This window comes from Tachypleus tridentatus, chromosome 8 (genome assembly GCF_004210375.1).
Source record: "Tachypleus tridentatus isolate NWPU-2018 chromosome 8, ASM421037v1, whole genome shotgun sequence".
NCBI lineage: Eukaryota > Metazoa > Arthropoda > Merostomata > Xiphosura > Limulidae > Tachypleus > Tachypleus tridentatus.
Window position 1 is genome coordinate 35,151,785 of NC_134832.1, and position 20,046 is coordinate 35,171,830.

At 33.4% G+C, this 20,046-nt stretch overlaps 1 long non-coding RNA gene across 1 annotated transcript in view; it reads right to left on the bottom strand.

Moving 5' to 3' along the window:
• Positions 1 to 14,480: 14,480 nt before the first annotated feature.
• LOC143224127 (uncharacterized) overlaps positions 14,481 to 20,046 on the bottom strand; it is a 39,582-nt gene continuing 34,016 nt past the window's right edge. The window contains exon 3 of the long non-coding RNA XR_013013226.1: positions 14,481 to 15,036. This is a non-coding gene — a long non-coding RNA (uncharacterized LOC143224127). The remainder of the gene's footprint in view (positions 15,037 to 20,046) is intronic.

The window sequence follows — 20,046 nt, forward strand, 5'->3', positions numbered from 1 at the left end:
TTAATGCAGGTGTTTCATCAAATGCGTAATGATTAATATAAACAAATTAATTATTTTATGGAGTAGTTGAATTGAGAATATTAATTTTATCTTAAAACTGACAGTTTGTAACTGCAATAAAATATTCTTTTATGTCAGTGATAACAACGTGACATTGTGTGTTGACATCACAGTGTAATGTCTTGAAACAAACAAGCAAACTGAAAAAACAAAAAATGACGTTTAACTTCTTTGTTGTTATATGACAAGTTTAATTGGGAGAACTAATGTATATCGGTTAAAATTTCTTGTAGCAGCTTCTATGCATAAGAAAGTAAAAACTTTTTTTCATACGACATAATCAAATACCGTAAAAGTTAATTTTGCTACGTCCTCTGGTTATGCTTAAAAAAGATAAAAATCATTACTTCTTGATTTTCTGTATAATGTAATATCATCAATTTCACTAAATCACTTAGTTTCGTTTATCTTAACGAGTATTAATGTTAATTATGATGTTTGTAAGTACTTACAAACACGCTATTTAAACTTTCTTACATTTCATTAATTGAAATTGATTTTGTTGAAAATCTTTTTGCTACGATTAAATTTTGAATTTCTTTCATTTTCATGATGATTCCCTGTAGTACAATGCTAGAAACTAGGTTTCGATACCCGTGATTAGTATAATACAGATAACCGTTTGTGTAGATTTCTATAGCAAATCACTAATATATATATAGTCACTCAGCCCGTCGCTTTGGTTACACTCATAGGCATGAGGTGAGTTTCTACAAATTTCAACCTGCACAACAAAACTGGTGTTGCATTAGTGTTTATGTACACACATATATTGCTGCTTCTTACATTCGAGAATCTTCTACAACTTTAGTTAATAGAGGGGAATTTCACAATACAGATTTAACGGTATGAGTTATGCACATTTCCAAATATAGAGAACGATTAGGGAAAATGCTTCTACAGAAGTTGAGGTAAGGAATTTTTTATTTATCTCCGAAGTTACAGTTGCAGAATGATAAGGAAATTGAAACTTATGAGTCTCCCAATGCAATTGCACACACAAAACTGTGAGAATATTTTAACGATTTCACCGATTTTATTATAAAATATAAATTTCTACAACTCTCGTCGTTAATGGAGAAATGTCTTCAGTAAATGTTGAGTAAAACTTGAGAAATATGAAAGATTAATGTTTGGGAGAAATTGAAAAGTAACTTGTACTCTTTTTTTTTCTTCTCTTTTCATCAAACAATATTTGAGATGAAACAAAAGCGTTTTCATTCCCCTGAAATTGGCAAAGGATTCTGCTCGTACTGCAAATGTTTTGGAAATCCAGAGGCAAAGACAAGTAATTTAGTGATAAGATTCAATGACTGGAATAATGCAGGTCAGGATCTTAATAAGTATGAACGGAGTGTTGCTGAAATTACTGCGAGAACTATATTTTTACCCAAAGAAAAAGTAATTGCATATTGCAAAACAAATTATATAAACAGCTTGACGATGGAAAAGTTATTGGAAGAAAGTATTGGAAAGTGTGGTTGAAAAGTTTAAAAATTGTTAACTTAGCGAAAAATAACCTGCCCTTTCGTGAAGAAGATGAAAATATTGAAAACAAAGACTATGGACATTAGTTACTACAAAAGTGATTGGAAAAATTGACTCATTTATGGAACAATAAATCAAAACAAAGACACTTCATGCCGGGAGAGGAAACGTCTCATATTTATCCAAAACAGTATATGAAGATTTGATAAATATATTGTCGACAAAAGTAAAATGGAAAATATCGAATGCAATAAAACAAATATTAATTCATCATTGTTGATTCAACTTCAGACTATTCATACATACCAGCTTTGCTTTGTAATTCAACATTTAACTGAAAGGTGTAAACGTCATTGTCACTTTGAAATAAAGACACATTGAAAAATATTCGGTGTAAATTATTTTTGAAGAACTGAAGAAGAACAATACATATTTAACTGTATAAGTTTTGTACATTTCTAAATATAAGTGTAATTTAAACAAACATCGATATTGAAATAGTAAATCCGTCACACTCCTCCATCCTAAATCTCTGGGTATTATGGTATGAATATTCAAACTTTGTTCACCAAACTTATGATAACGCAGCCAATTTATCTAATTTAGATAATGCAGCAAAAACATGTATTAGTGATGAGTCTATGCAGGCCTTAAAGATATCATGCCTCATGTATAGTCTAAGCTTAGCAATCCAAAATGCCACGGAAGTTTTAAGGTTGTTCAAATTTTTTTCATTCTCTTGCAAAGGCTGCATAACGTTTTTGATGGTTGTACTCGAAGATAGCAAAATGTAAATAAATGTACATCAGAAGGAAATTATTAAAATCTTTATCAAAGTGTGGTAAAATGCTTAGATGACATTTTACTAGCAGAACTCTTGAATAAAGAAGCAAAAACATAGACTGGAAACATAAAGAAAGAACTATTATACCTGGATACAGTTGTCTTTGTGTTAGCATTTCAATTCAAAGAAGAAAAACACATTTGAAGCAATGTTACATTTCATTACAAAGCTTGATTTATTATGCATCCAGTAAACGCAAATGAAAAAACAAACTGTTGGAATAATTCAATGAACAACATTTTTACCCTTCCTTTGGGACAAAGGAGGGAGAAAGAAGTGTGAAATGAAATTCTTTGACAAAAGTCGACTCCTAGTCACAGAAAAGTAATTTAGATTTTACAGAAAATTTATATGCCAATTCTAGAGTTATTATGATTTTTAAAATCCTAGGTTCTCTAATTATTTTTTTTAGACAACGTAACGAAAACTATAAGAAACTTAATGATGTGTTTACTTTCTTATGGGATATATAGGTCTTAACAATAAAATTTGTCGAAATTTACAGATAAAACACTGATAGAAAGACGTAGAGGAAGAATTGCTGCAGTTTAATTCATACAATGATGCCTTTCTCTCAAGACAGCAAATATGATGTAGTTACTTTATTGGGGAATTTGAAAGAAACTATTTTATCCCTATACACTATGTAACATAAATTTTGTTCCTGGATAGTATTGTTATTTTTTAATTGCTTATGTTGTAAAAGTGCAGAAAATGGCCACTATTCCCTTCAAATTTTGCTTTTGCGACCTGGATAATGAAATTTAGAAATTAACCTATTTTCTATGTAAAAACGGGCAAATTTGCACATTTTCATTTACATAAGGTCAGAATAAAACAACATATCAATCAAGATTTACATGTACGTAAACTAAACTTATACAAAAATGTTTAGAATTGAGCAGTTTTTCGAGATTTATGACTAATGTAAATACTTTCACGTATCAGCCCCCAAGTATAGTCTCGGCTTTGTTAGAACAAGATCTCTGATCAAGTCAGTGAGGTCTCTTTGGTTGGGGTAGTATGGGTGTCTCTCAACAGCTGCGCTTCTGGAATTGTAATCTGAATCTTCAACGTCTACCTCCTCTTCTGATTTGCTGCTCTCTTTTAAGGATGGCTGCTTTTCCTCTAGCGGAGTGGGTACAGAAAACTCAGGGCAGTGTAGCAGTGGGGCGATGGATGATGGAAGGTCTGGATACATGATAACAGATTGCATTCTTGTCAGTCCGACGTTTGGAAGGGTCCACTATGCAGAAGTAGCGATTGCTTGAATGGTCAGTGGGTTCACGCCAAATTCTTGGAATAGCGAACTTCATGGCTCTCTTTCCCCTCTGTACCATCCTGCAAAAGAGCAAAATAAAATTGTTATTATGAAGAATAAATTTATTTCATCCACAAATAATGTGTAAGAGGTTCATACAAAATATTTTGTATGTGATATTTTTCTATACTATTGGAAGTTAAAAAAATGATATTTTAATTTTAAAAGGTCTAAAATTTGTATAATACAAAATCTTACCCTTCAAGCAAGCAAAAATTGTCCGTCTTATCTTCCAGAGTTTTTTGCAGGGCTCGCAGGTAAAATGAGGTGCCCGGGGTTTGTCTTGATCCCCGGCAGGCATGGCGAAATATGGCTTGTAGACGTCTCACATTTTAGCAGATGTTGTCACAGGAGTACTTTTCGCTCTTGTCTTAACACATTGGCCACATACATAGCAGAATGCGTCTGGAGAATGCTTGCAGCTTCTTGATGTCTTATCTGATAAAATCAGATAGGTCTATGTGTTCACTTAGGCAGCTAGAACCAAACTGAAGTGGTGAGTGGTGAGCCCCTATATACATATTACTATGGATAGTTCTAGAAAATTCTAAAAGGTTCTTAAAATTCTCGTAAGTTCTACAACATTCTTGAAAATTCTTTTTAAGTTCTACAACATTCTAGAAAGTTCTTGAAAATTCTTGCAAGTTCGAGAAAATTCTCTATCAGCTACTCAGCATTGAATATACCTGGAATGTTCTGGAAAATGGGTAAATTTGAAAATATAATTACCCAGGTCACTAAAGCAAAGTTTGTAGAGAAAAATAGGTCGTTTCCATTTACTTTAAGCATAAATAATTGCCCAGGAACAAAAAAAGTAAAAATTTTGTTATTGTGGTATTGAGAATGCATTAAGAGTATTTTTATCTATACCCAGATATATTTTTATCTATATCTGAAGAAGGAAGACCTTATTCAGTATTAATTAGAATATATTTAAAATCAACAATGAGACAGGACAAACTGTCAAGCCTCACTATTCTAAGCACTAAGTCTGTTGTTCTCGACAACTTAGACACGAATAAAATAAGTGCTAAATTTGGTGAAAACAAATCTCGTAAATCAAAAATTTGAATTTGATTTGCAGATATTTACAGTGATAATGCTGTTATTAATGTAACTATTTTAACAAAAAGAAATTTTATAGTAGTCTATATAGTATGCTAGCTACTGCACATTAAGCTTATTGTTTAGAAACTTAATACATTATAATATAGAATTATGATATATTTATATAGTAATTTAAATATAAACTATATTAATTATTATATAGATTATTCTTGAAAATATAAATACATGGCTCATGGAGCCCGAAAAGGTTTGCTCTGCAACCTGTGCTTCGGGCCTGGTGACAGCTTAACCCGGCCCCTCTTATGTTCTTTAAATGAGAACTGCAGATTCAAGCTCTATTACCGCCAGAAAAAAGAAAGAAGGTCGTATTACATGTTTTGGGGTTTTGATACATTATAAGCGTTGCGGATAAATTAAACTATGTTCAATTAGAGTGGTATAATTGATTAGCTGCTTTGCTACTAATATTTAACTTTAAAATTAGAATGGTTTGTGGAGTTAACTCTCGAGTAACGTTCCGCAAAATGCAACAAAGAACAATAATATTTAACTGAAAAGTGTGTTCATTTCTCACTCAAAAGAAAATGTTATCAAGTCTTTTGTATAATGCCACTTCAAGTACATTATTTTACAATTACAGATACATGATATTTGGACAAATTAAGGAACCTCAAGCTCTTCTATGCTTTCTCATAAACGAGTTGTCAATTTATGAAACACTACAATTTTTAGAAATTTCACAGCGCAGCCCCTATCTTTTCTTAAAGTTTCTGCATACACATCTTTCATTAAGTTTAAACAATTGATCTAACAAAGATTGATAAATTAGATAAAGCATTATTAAGTTTGTTGCCTTGAAACAAGAGTGAAATTCTAAAAAAAAAAAATAGATTTACTAATTTAGGTAAAGTGTAGCTTTCTGTGGAAAAGAAAAAAGGTTATGTTTCAACACAAAAAACGACAAAACAGCTAAAAACATATGCCCTGGTACTTGTACTGCCTTAAAAAAGTAAGTACCGGCAGAATTTGCGAATGTTTCTGAGTCCATGGAAATAACTAATTTAAAGAATAACTGATTAAAAAACAAAGATGTAGGTGTTGAACGTGGCGTCAGAAACACGGTACTTCAGAAACCAGATGCCACACAGTCTGTTTTAAAAGAAGACCAGACATAAGAAAACTGGGAGGAGAAACTCAGTGCCTGTTTGAACAAAATATTGGGATACTAATGTCGACAGAGAATTAAACAATTTTACTTTCAGATGCTCGTCAGTTACGCGTGATTCTATATCTGTCTAAAGAGATAATATTGAAATGTTTCAAACGCTGTTTTTGTGAGCTACAATAACTACAGTTCTATGCTGACTGAATCATTTTACAATTAGGGTTTCAGCAATTTTTCGCTCTGAGATACTAGGCAATGATTATTTTCCCATACCATTTTAACTTTTAAATAGAACTAAAGTTTCATAAACCATTCAAAGAAAGATGTGTCTCGTAATTATTTGTTTAAACATTTTGGAACTACATCTTTCAGGTACTATTTTTCAATGGCCTGGCATGGCCAGTTAGTTAGAGCGCACGACTCGCAATTTGACGGTTGCAGGTTCGAATTCCGGTCACACCAAACATGCTCGCTCTTTCAGCCGTGGGGTGTTATAATGTTTTGATCAATCCCACTATTCTTTGATAAAAAAATAGCCCAAGAGTTAGCGGTGAGTGGTGATGACTAGTTGCTTTTCCTCTAGACTTATACTACTAAGTTAGGGACGGGTAGCGCAGATAGCCCTCATGTATCTTTGAGCGAAATTAAAACTAACAAACAACTTCTAAAGTTTTATATTTTCAAATTTCAGATAAATAATGAAATATTAAAATATACGCCTTTTTATTTTCATTGTTCAGTCTTGGACTTCGTACTTTAGAAAAGACATTCAGTTGTTGAAAATTGTTCAAAATAAACTACTAGAAAAGTACCTAGAATGGATCGTCATAGAAAAAAAGATTAAAACATTCGCTGATGCACCTTAAATTAAGCATACAAAATTAGACATTTAGGTGCTGCCAAAGAGCAGTCACAGCGTCCCAAACACATTTGCCAGAAGATAATTTTGGATTTGAAACATAATTGTTTGTGACCCATTGGTGTGTCATGCAATCCATAACTAAAAATTGGTAATGATCCACAGGTGGGGAACATAACAGTGAACGAGTTACGATTTCTAAAACTGTTTTATTTTGAAAAAAGAAAAGTTAAAGGGGATCTGATTGAGGCGTTTAAGGATATTAAGGAAACTAATAATGCTAATGCATCATCCTTTTTCATACGTAATGGTAAAAATAGTAGCATGAAGGGGCACAAATATAAATGTCAGCAGGATATTAGTAATCTTCAGCTAAAATCGTTTTATTTTACTAACATTGTGGTCAGCCTGTTGAGTAGACCATTGCCTTTGATCGTTGGGGAGGCAATAAATTTAAGTGAGTTTAAGAATGAATTATAACGTTTTATTTTTATTTAATAGTTTTAGTTTAGTTTTGAGGCTGGGACAGCATAGCTGGATCAATATGTTTCTTGTTGTCCCTATAAATTAAGTTATAGTGTATTTAAAAATAAACCTGGCACTGGGAAAGTTATTCCATAAATATGGTAGAGAAATAGTTAATCTAACCATCATATAATGTAGAAAGAAAAACAAAGAGAGTATTAATATAAATTGATACCTTTGATTTTATTCAGCTTGAATTATAATAATCCGTAGTCAATACTTTACCATACCTTCTTCCAATTACTGGACTACTTCACTCGAACAATACTTTCCATAACGATCCTTTTAGTATATTATTGTCACTCGTATAAGTGTTAAAATGTGCATGAACTGAGTTGGAAGGGGTTCTTAATAATTAATATTCTTATTAGAAACTTATTGACCGAGTTGGGAAACATCATACTTTTGTTCAAATAATTATTAAAATAAGGGAAATTGTTGGGAAATTTCAGTTACTTTTAGCCACTGATATATTAAAGGTAGTAGAAAGTATTTAAAATATTTTATGCTCATTAGATATACTTAACTATTAGAGAATGTGTTCTGCAAATTCCGGGGTAGTAGTCTGAGAAATATAACATTAACAGGTGTTGATTTATTAAAAATGTTTTGTGATTTATTGATTGCTTAATTTATACAAATAGATAATATTAAATTTAGTTTAAGTAATCTAAAAAAATCACATTGATTAGTACATACTATTTTATATAGAAACGAATAAAACCCTATAAGAGAGCGCTTTTGAGAGGCGGGTTTTCTTCTTCAGGGGTAAATTGGAAATGATGGTGTAATAAATAAGATAAAATTCATGGCGGGTATTTCGAGTTAACACTTTGCATCTCAAGGAGAAGTGCAAAGCAATCGAGGGGGCTCAGAAGAGACCTTCTCTTCACCCTACACACGAAGTTAGATTTAGCTGGACTGATGATTAATAGCTATACCTACAAAATTTAAAGTTAACGAGATTATGCAGTCAACTGGTGGCAAAGTTCCATTGGTGTTTCGCGAGAGGTTAAATATTGACACCATAAAAAAGAAACACAATACGAGGGTAATGATCTGTAAATTCTAATACCCGGTAATTTAGCTGTGGGAGGAAAACATGAGTACCTCGAGAAAAACCCACTTTCACTAACTCATCATTCTATTATCTCTTGGTGTAATAGAATCAATGAGTGAAATATATAAGGGAAGTTTAGTGATATCACGAAGGTCATCTGGTTTTCTAGGAAATGTCTGTCTATGTACTGTTGTTAGCGTTTCATTTTCGATACAATGTAGCAAATAGCGAGAGTGTAAGTGAAAAGGTGTAAGGAATATTTTACTTTATACATGACTAAATACATGTATATTTAAAATTATATTGATGTATTTAAATAAAGTAAATTTAACAACTGGAGATTGGATATAAATGGATATGTTATACTAATAAATTTATATAAACGGATATAAACATTTTCTTTAAGAAGTAGTAAGTTTTATTAGATTCAGTTTTAATATTACATGAAAAAAATAAGCAAAGAGTAAAAATTATTTTTCTGACAGAGATAAAACCAATGAACGAATATCGCTGATTCCATGATCTAGTTTAATTCCGGCAGGTTGAACAGTGTTTAGATTAACAATTCAATAAGCTTATTTTATTTCTCGATCTTTGATTTTAAATCCTGTTTCAATGCTGATGAGAGTAAGGTCGTTAATGGAATGACCGGGTTGGTTAAAGTGCTGAGCAGCAGGGAGATCTTTTACGGTGTTAATATGATATTTATGGTTGTACAAACGTTCTCTCGGAGCTGCTTGTGTATGTCCTACATATTGGTGATTACATTTTTTATGCTGTACAAGATAAATGGTGTTTTTGTTTCATAAGTGATATCTTTGGATATTTTAAAGTTTAAAGTCAGTGATTTTTGTGAACTTGCAGATTCGACATGGGGCTTTATTATATGGACGACAATCATTTTGGTGTAGGATGTAATTCAGTTTTGTATGGACAAGAATATCTTTTAGAGTTCTACTTTTTCGGAAGACGATCATTGAGCTGCAGGAGACGGAAATATATTTTTTTCAGAATTTGTGGAACGTTTCTCAGTTTAAACTGATAAGTTTATTGTTCTCATTTACTGCCCTATTTCTTCGCTGAGTGTTGTTAGCTTTTTTAATTATTTGTGTGTCGATTTAGGTATATTTATCTCATCTTTGTAACATGGTTTGTTTTAGATCCTTGGTGTGGTTCTGTAGTTTTTTTTTATCTGACCGTATTTTCTTTATTTTAAGAGCCTGATTGTAGGTAAAGTTTTGTTTAGTGTGAAAGGGGTGACAGTCTTTACGGTGAAGTATTATGGTCTGTCTGTAGGGTTTTTGTGTAAGTGAGCGTGTAAAATTCTGTGTTTTACAAATACTGTCTTACTTTATTCCGAAATGAATATTTTCTTAAATGTTCACGACGAACGAACTAATTCTATGTTGCTACAAGTACAGTTCACTTGACGGATAAACTATTTCTCGCTGCTCACACGTGAGTTTTTCTCAGATGAAGACAAGTAATGTCCTCTTAGAAATATCAACGTTTGAAGCAATTCACTAATGTTAAGCGGTTTGTAATGTTCAAAATTTATAAACGTTCCGGATCAAGTATTTGCACTTTCCAGATTAATAAGAGTTGATAAAAATTATAGATTTCCAGGCTCATAGTATACTAACTATAGCAAATCAACAATATTAAACTGTATCTCCACGCGTTTGTAATTTATAAACTTTAAGACGAGGTTCTCGAAAGTTCAGGAGGCAAAAATACTGGTATTTTGTATACACACATTATATATTTTTAATTCTTATGGTCGAAAATATTATACAAATTTGTCATGTATCCTGCTATAATTCTGTTTTAATTTAGAATAAATTATTTTATACTAGTCTGAGTTGTGTGGTTTTTCTTATGAATTAAAATTCCGTACTTTTCTACTAGCCTAAGTTATGCAGTTTTCCTTTAATTTAGAATTAAGTAATTCATTAATAGTCTGAATTCCAGCAAAAAATATTAGGTTTTAAAAAATTGTAGATTATCTAACATTATTGTAACAAAAATATCAAAATTTATATCCAGAATGGGGCAATAAATAAGCCACGTCAATCTTTTGACAAACACTTGATAACCTAAGGAAACAAATCTCTACCAAACATTCAGTAACTTTCATAAAATTTCAGTTAGACAGTTTTACTCAGTTAATCAAGAATTGTTGTTTTAGTGGCATTTTATTTAGTGTTAGTGAGAAAATTGTTTTCATCTTAACAAGGTGTAACAAGATGGACCGACATGAAGTAACTCAATGCTTAATCAGGAAGAAAATCCTTCAAAACTATCGCAGAGAAAGGTACTCACCTGAATCGTCAATGCTTACTCCCTGTTATTTTTATCATTCTTGAAAAGTAGTTTATTAAAAATAACAGCACACATACACACACACAGAAAGTACAGTCCAACTGGAGTGAGTAATAGATGTCGTTGTTTAAGAAAGATATTTCTTTCGAGTAGCACAGCAACTGTGAAACAATATACTTAAGTGGGAAAATAAAACTACTTTATTCTGTAAAAGGTGTTGAACTTCAATAAAACACGTTATAAAAATTTTAACAACAGGAACAAATACTTTTGAAGCAAAATATACATGAAAGCTGTATTTTCAAAAGAAATAATTTTGAATCTCATGAGTCTAATGTAATACGCAAAAAAAGATGTTTCATATGACAAATTTAATTTATTTGCATTATGTGATCAGAAATAAGAAGTAAATAAAAATATAGTGATTATTTTTACTTCTAAATAATATGTCTCACCAGTGATTGTGCTATCAATTCTACTAGTATAATCACATGTATAATCATTTTGATCATAAAGAAATGTTTAAAGAGTTTAAAACAAAAGTCTGCAATTTTCAAACAGAACGCTGTAGCAAAAACTGCTCTAAACATAGCCATGACTCAGACTAGTATAAAAGAATATATTCTAAATTAAAACAGAACTATATTAGGTTACCGAACAAAAAATTAAATAAATATGGGGTTCTCTTTCACATATCATGTAGAGAAAAAAGATTTGAATTATACTCTTCAAAACAAGAAACGCAAAAGGGATATTTTTGTTATTTTAAAGAGAAATATATGTAATAACGTTACAAGCTCAGAGTACGTGATGTTACACGTATTAAGGCACTGATTGTCAGACCAAACTGACAATAAAAGTTGTGCACTTTGAAAACGGAGGAAAACATCGGATTTTTCGCCAAAACGCATGCGTGTCCAATAAATTTGTTTGAGAGATCTGCATGTTTTGCAAGTGCAACATGTGCAAAATCCCTATAAAAGTGACGGGTTATCGGTTTCCATAGCTCAGTGTTAATAACACGCAATACAGTTACGCCAAGACTGACTGAAGCACAACGCAACAACGCCATTGGTCGCTTGGAAGCAGGCGAATCTTGATCAGATGTTGCCAGAGCTGTGAATGTCCACCCAAGCACCATCACAAGGCTATGGAATCGTCACCAACAACATGGATCAATTCGTGACCGTCCACGATCTGGCAGACCTCGTGTGACCACGCCCGCACAAGATCGCTACATCCGGTTACGTCACCTTCGGGATAGGACCACCACTGCGACGTCTACTGCCTCAACCATACCAGGGCTGCGTAGGATTTCCGATCAGACCGTACGCAACCGTTTACGAGATGCAGGAATCCGACCTCGACGTCCAGTCAGGGGCGTCATCCTCACCCAGCAACATCGTCAAGCACGGCTGCAGTGGACTCGGGCACATCGAGTATGGCCTCATCGACGATGGAAGCATGTTTGTTTCAGCGATGAATCACGTTTTTGATACGTCGACGAAATTCTTAGGCCCCATGTGCAACCCATCACGGTGAACGTCAACGACGTTTTTCAACATGACAACGCCCGTCCTCACACAGCCCGACTCACCACTGTCTTCTTGAGACACCACAACATCAACGTTCTTCCCTGGCCCCCCAGATCACCAGATTTAAACCCCATCGAACATCTTTGGAACGAGTTGGACCGACGTCTGCGACGGCGACAACCTCAACCGCAGACTCTACCTCAGCTTGCAGCAGCTTTGCAGGCTGAGTGGACAGCAATTCCACAGGATGTGATTCGTCATCTCATATTTTCTATGGGCAGTAGATGCCAAGCAGTTATTGATGCTCACGGGGGGCATACTCGTTATTGACGTTGAGTGACGTTAAACTTCACCTAGTGAGCGTGGACTTCGCCTTTGCAGACTTTGGATGTTCAGCAGTGAATGTGCAAAATTTCACACATGTCATACAGAACTACCCGGAATAAACACGTTAACAATTTGTCTCATATTTTGCCTTTTGCGTTTCTTTTTTTTGAAGAGTATATTTCGCCATATTTGTAAACAATATAATTACATGTTTATTTTGCAATATACAATGTATATGTGTCATTATCAATGATATGACATACACACGCGGGTTTTTATCCCTACATAACATATATATTTTTAGAATTGTTGAATCTCTACGCTACTGTATGGAAAACGCAAATAAATTATCTGTACATTTTAAAATATTATATTCAAAATACTTTGTTTTCTCTTTCCAGGTCTAGATTTGACTAATTATTGAGTATAATGAGTGGTTAAGAAGAACAGAATGAGTGTCATATTTACTTGAGACCATCGCCACTCATATTACCATAATAGATGTATAATTTGCTTCAAAAGACTTAAGAAGAGAGAGACTTGTTTTAATCTACACGAATAAGGAAAATTACTCTACCTAAATGAATAAGAGAACAAGTTGACGAAATTTACACAGATTCCGAGAGAATAACGCCCTCGATCTTGGTTTTTGAAGTGGAACATAAAGCTACATAATGAGCTATCTATGCTCTGCCTACCACGAGTATCAAAAACCGGTTTCTAGCGTTGTATCATTGTGCTACTTAAGGTTGTCGTTCTCGATGACATTGGATTTTATTATTGAATTCGTTGTCACAGAATGTGTAACCACAGTAAATACGGTAAAACAAAAGTACGATCCTAAATGAATCTAGCCTGAAAAAGAATCCGAGGAAGTGTTGAAGAGCTAAGTGAAATGATTGTTCATTTATAACAGCAAATTCTACCACGAAATATAGACCTCTCGTACAAATCCGAATGACAGAGACAATTTGAGTGGCTTTGAATAGTTGTTTGGTATGTCGAGTGTGCACAGTGAGCACTAGCTCTTAGTATTTTCAGAAGAGTTTTGTAATCACGAGAGAGTCGTTTTGAATATTTATAACGGAGTTAAGAAACTGAAAGACATTATTGATTAAAATATAAGAGTCAACACAACCATAGGAAATATGTTCCCAACCTCAGAAAATCCATAGCAGGAGAACATATTTCTATATTTTAACAAGGTACAACAAGAAAACACTAAATATAATTAAATACAACATAAGAATCCTACAAAAAGAAGCCGCTTAACTTAAAAAACGCAAAAAGTGTGTACGTTTAAAGCCCCCTTTTGAGCTTGAATTCTGGTCCAAATGGCCCTTCTGCCCTCCTTAAATTGGCCCTATTCATGACTCAACAAACGTTGGCACCAAGGGAAATAGCAGAACTGACATGCAAATGCTGTGTATCAAAGTGTGATTCCAAAATGTGTAGATGTGTAAAGGTGGGATTGAATTACAAACTTAATTTGATAATACATTATTAAAGAATAATACTACTTCAGTAATCATGCTGATATATATAACACAAGTATATAACACAATCAATACAAATAACTTTATGAACATAAAATTACAAAGGACGTGAAAATGCATCGGAACAAATGTTATATATTTGGTAAAGGCTTAAGAGAATCAACATTTACACGACTAAGAGATTCTTTGAAAGCTGGAATTGGTTTGAAAGAAGCGACAGGAATTTTCTGATTAGGTTTTCTGACCAACTGACAGGTATGAAGAGTTTTACAAAACTGAGAAGCATCTTTTTTCAAAGATCGATAATTGGACATAACACTACTAGATTGTTTATAAAAATGGCAGACAGGCCTTAAGGATTTTGATGAAGTTTTATTCCATCTTGTGATTTTGAACTAGAGAAGTTGTATTTTTTAAAAAGAATTCGAAACTTTATTTGTGTGAACAGATACAATTTTTTTTGACATGGCAGAAATTTCTTTCTATGAAAAATTGTTTTATGTGTTAAAGTGTAATAATTGGAAAGAGCAACTGCTTCCTATAGTGTTTCAACTTTGCTTCCATCCAAGTAAGTTTTGAGGTCGTCACTTGTACAACATTCATATTCCTCAATTAGACATTGTTGTCTTAATTTGTCGAAACTGTTGTCAATATGCATATAATTACACCATCGATCAAACAAACCTCTTTTCTGTGGGCAAATTCCCTATAGTTCTCAAAGTGTTGAAAATATTTATCAACTTACTTTTCATTAAATGAAGGTACTTTAATACACTGAGTGAGTTCAAAGTTGTCATTTTGATTTGGTCGATCAGAGTTGGGTCTAATTTCTTTCAGCCTAATTTCTTTCTCGGCTCCTACATGGATTTGCTTTTTCTGGACTTCGATTAGAGTCTGCTCTTTCAGTGCTTCAATGAGGACTTGCTCAAGTTCAATTTCTTTGAGTTTTAATAGAGATGCTTTGTACTGTAAAGTTTTATAAAGTCATTAGAATTCATTTTATCTGTAATAACAATAATTTTTAAATGAAAAAAAGGTGTTACCATTGACAAAAATAAGCTTTGATAAAGATTTGTGTAAAGATAGAAACGAACTAGCGTTTAGTTCTAAATTATTTGATAATAACGATGAAAACAATCTTACAAGAATTATCAGCTTAAATTTAGAATATGAAAAATACTTACTGCGCTGATGTTTTGCTTTCACGGAGTAATACAGAATGCAGTTGTAATTGTATTAATAATTGGTTATTAACTATACCACCGATAAATAGTATATTGGTGATATCATTGTTGATAATGCTGTACTAATCGATTCTTTAAACAAAGCGAAATACGCTCAATGTTTTTATTGTTGCTGTTGGTATGATGGTTAATAGAATAGAATAACTGATAAAATAAATTAATCAAAAACGGTAATCGATATTTATTTGCTACATGATTAACCAAAAGTGAAATAATAGATATTGTAAAAAGTTTTAAAAATACTAAATCAGCCGGATTAGACAATATTTCTTCAATATTTAAAAAACAATTGTTAAGTCTATTGCCGTTCATTGCTATACATATTTAATTTTATGCATTGAGGCATTGAGAAAAATATTTTGAAAAGAAAAAGTAATATCAATATTTCCAGAGCAATATTCGCTTATTTGTTGTTAAACACAAAGCTAAGCAATGGGACATTTGTAGCGTTATAAGCCCTCAAATTTACTACTGACAAAAAATATTCTAATGAATTAATAAATACAAGGAGTGTTTGTCAGGAATTCGGTGTAAAATCACTGTTGTTGTTATTATATTTCAATGATATATCAGGATTATTATTTGATATAAATCATATTTTATTTGCAGATTAATTACTTATAATCATAATAAGAAGTGAAAAGGTTTAGATTAAATAATTAATCTGTCATTAGGTAGTTCAAATTATAGGCTCAGTGCTGATGATTTGGTTATAAATCTTAAACAAGATTAATTTTATACTTTTCCATAATGAAACACTTATTGTTGGAATGTAAATATGTATATGAAAGGAATAGTGTTGAAACGCTTTAGAGTAATACAAATTATGATAAATTGAAATGGTCTGGGTACATAAGAACTATTATAAACTTTGTTGCAAGATACTAACGATGGCAGCACAAACATTTAATTCTTGAAAGTTCAGATTATTACAGTAGACTATTAGGTGTTCAAGAGTAGAGTCACCAAGAATTGTTTTCATTTTGGCTCACCAAGGAAAACAAGCTGATGTAATCTATCAAGAAACATTCAAAGTATCAAAAACAAAAACACACTAAGAGTGTAAAGAAAGATTAGTAAAGGTAATATGGTAATGTAAAGTAATTAACTGAAACACTGTTCTGTAAAGTGGACTGAAGTAAGTGTAAAATAAAGAAAAAGGTCTGAAATAAATTATGTATATCAATAAAAACTCTTGATTTAACTCATTAGCTCATGTCCTACATTCAATCCTTATACCTCTGATGTAAGACGAGTGCTTCAACTTGTATAAACCCTTCATTGTTTCAAGAAAAAAAAAAGGAGTAATTGTGGACATGAAGTATTGAAACTTTGTGTATCAGTTACTTCATAAAACTATAGCATTACATATTTATCAAATACGTCATTACTTAGTAGATAATTTTATCTGTTTTGGACATAACAAGGACATTCATAGTCATAATACAAAAATTAATGCTCATTTAATCATATCACTTTTTAGAGGAGTTGAGAGATTGATGTTCAATAACTTGTACACAGGTAAAAATTTCGAATTCTTTTCTCAAAATAAAAACCAAAACACATTTATTGGACAGGAATCGAAGCTTAATAATAAACAACAAACGATGGCAGCAACAAACATTTAATTCTTGAACGTTCAGATTATTACAGGTAAAATGGTCTATTAGGTAAAAATATTCATAAAGTTTAAGCATTTTATAAAAAAGTAATTAAAATACAGAAAATCAGATGAAATAAATTAAAAGACAAACCAAATAATCAAAGGATAATAAAATGCAACAATATCATACAAGTATTTGGAACAAACGTAATCATAGTGAAGTTGTATTATTAAATTTGGAATTTCATTTATTGTTTGTTTGTTTTGAGTTTTGCACAAAGCTACTCGAGGGCTATCTGTGCTAGCCGTCCCTAATTTAGCAGTGTAAGACATAAACTTTCTTTAATTAAAAGTTCAATATCGGATCATCTAGATGAGAGGACCTTGAAATTCGTAAACGAAACGTAATCAAGGCTGGTGTTTTTACTATGTGTGCGAATTATGGAGTCTTGTAGATTTGATAGGTTTTTTTACCGATTCTGCTTGATAATCCCGTATGTTCGAAGGCTCACAGGTGTAACTGGCATATAGTTTAGCCAGTGTCAATGGCATAACAAAACTCATTGAAAATTTAAATTGAGAATACTATTTACTAGATATGTGATATCTAGTATCTGTCAGAATAACGCCTCTTGCAGGCCGTCTGGCCCTAAGGCGTCCTTCGTGTAGACGATTGCGAACAGTTTGGGTCGACACATGGGTTCCAGTGGAATGCTGAAGGTCATTTCGCAGTGACCGAGCCGTAGCTAACCTGTCCCGCAGAGCGGTAGCCACGATGTAGTGGTCCTCTCTGGTTGTTATGCAATGATGACGGCCTTGACATGGTCTCCTGCTTCAAGAGTTCGTCTTCTGGTAGCGTTGCCAAAGTCGATTGATGACGCTTGGTGACACACCGATGTGCTGTGCCACCCTCCTTTAGGTCTGGCCATCCCCCCAGCATCTAGACTGTCCTGGCCATCTCGTTCTCTGTTCTGTCAGATGGCGCCTGACTGCTTGGGCACACAAGATGAAGGTACACACTGACAAACTGAGCCGCAGAAGATCCCTGTTGGTGTTGTTTGTTTCGAGAATTAATGAGAAATGTATAGTTTTACGTAACAGCCTTATATAAGGTACCTTGAGTTGTATTCTCCTTGAGTGAGGTGAGTTTTGTTTGAGTTGCTTCAAACTTCACTCACAAGCTTAAAAAATACACTTGTAGACGAACGGATATGTTTTTCATGCATAAATTTAGTTGTAACAAAAATATTTTGAAATATGTATTTTCCCTCAAATTTTTTAGCTGTAAATTTCACCAAGACAAATTAAATTCGTTTTCAAAGTATTTTACTATTCTCATGTTAGCATGTATGTTACGTGCAAAGAAAATTAAATAAAGAGTAGCCCAAGAGTTGGTGGTGGATGGTGATGACTAGTTGCTTTTCCTAGTATATTTTCACTAACTTAGAGACGGCTAACAAAAATAACACTTGAGTAACTTTACATAAAATTCAAACACAACCAAACGTTTCTCTAATCACTGTATTAGACCGTAGGCCTAATAATACTTTAAACATTTTACATGCATTTATTCAAGAAATGAATAAAAGCCTTATATGTGGCTTACGAGGTCTGTTCAAAAAATACGCGGACTGTTTAAATTGCGCGGCTCCAGTTGATTCGAAGGGGAATCCGCTTGGTGTCGCTAGGTTTGCACAGATCAGCTGATTACGACGCCATTTCCCGATTGCAGATATCTTCATTTGTGTATTAGCTACGCGGTTTTAAGTGAAGTGCGATTTTTTCGTTTGACGGATTTCAGAATGAATGACCTGAAGGAGCAACGACTTGCTGTGAAATTTTGTGTTGAACTTGGAAAATCTGCGACTGAAACTTTTGCTATGCTTAACAGGGCTTACGGTGATGTTGCTATGAAGCGTACGGCATGTTTCAAGTGGCATGAACGTTTTAAGGATGGTCCCTGCCAGTCAGCCGTCGTTTTGCCCGCATCAGGTTGTTGATTTTGTCGACGTGTGAGTCGTCAGTTGACGTGGAAGGTCGTCCAGGGAGCTTGCTGAAGAGTGTGGGATATCAGTTGGATCTTGTTACGAGATTTTGACCGAAAAATTGAAGATGCACCGCGTTGCTGCGAAATTTGTGCCTCAGAACTCGTGAGTATTTGGCCAAACACTCGATCACTGTTCTTTCCTACCCCCCCTACTCACCTGACCTTGCTTCTTGCAATTTTTTCTTGTTCCCCAAACTCAAAAGACCCTTGAAAGGAAGAAGATTTGAGACGATTCCCGAGATTAAGGCAAATGCGACGAAGGAGCTGGAGGACATTACAAAAGAAGCGTACCAGGACTGTTTCAACAAGTGGAAACACCGTTGGGACAAGTGTGTGCGTTGGGGAGGAGAGTACTTTGAAGGGGTCCCAGACCTGTAACTTCTAAATAAAGTACATTTTGTTTTATGACGTCAGTCCGCGTATTTTTTAAACAGCCCTCGTATATGGTACATAAACTTTGCACAAAAGGCTTGGATGAGTAATTAACGTGGCCCTTATCAGACATTGACGTGAATTAGTAACTCAAAGAAAATGTGATATTACACTTTTAATGTGGTGTTTGTGCGTAAAACGTAAATAAACAACATTTCCGACTAATAGTGAAATTCGCGCTTATGTTTTTCAATAGACAATAAATAACTGATCATAAATTGTTAACGATCAACACTTGCCTCTCGACGTTGGAAAGGTGGATTGTTCAAGAAACCGACCAAAAAGAGAATTAGTGACGCACTCCTGACTTGCCTGGGGTGATGAAAGCAGAAACTTTAAAATCAATTCTTAAAAAAAAACGGTGAATAAGACAGCGAAAGAAATGAAAATTAATTTCATATCAGCGCTACTCCAAGGGACAAGACGGCCTTAATATCTAACAAAATGTTACGAAAACCACTCTTCCTCCTATATTTAAATTACCCCCCGCTAGTACATCGGTAAGTTTATGGATTTACAACGCTAAAATCAGATGTTTGATTCTCCTTCGGTGGGTTCAGCAGATATCCCGATGTGGCTTTCCTAAAAGAAACACACACACACACACTCCTAGAAATTAAGTGAGTATAGTATGGACTTGTTAGTTGAGC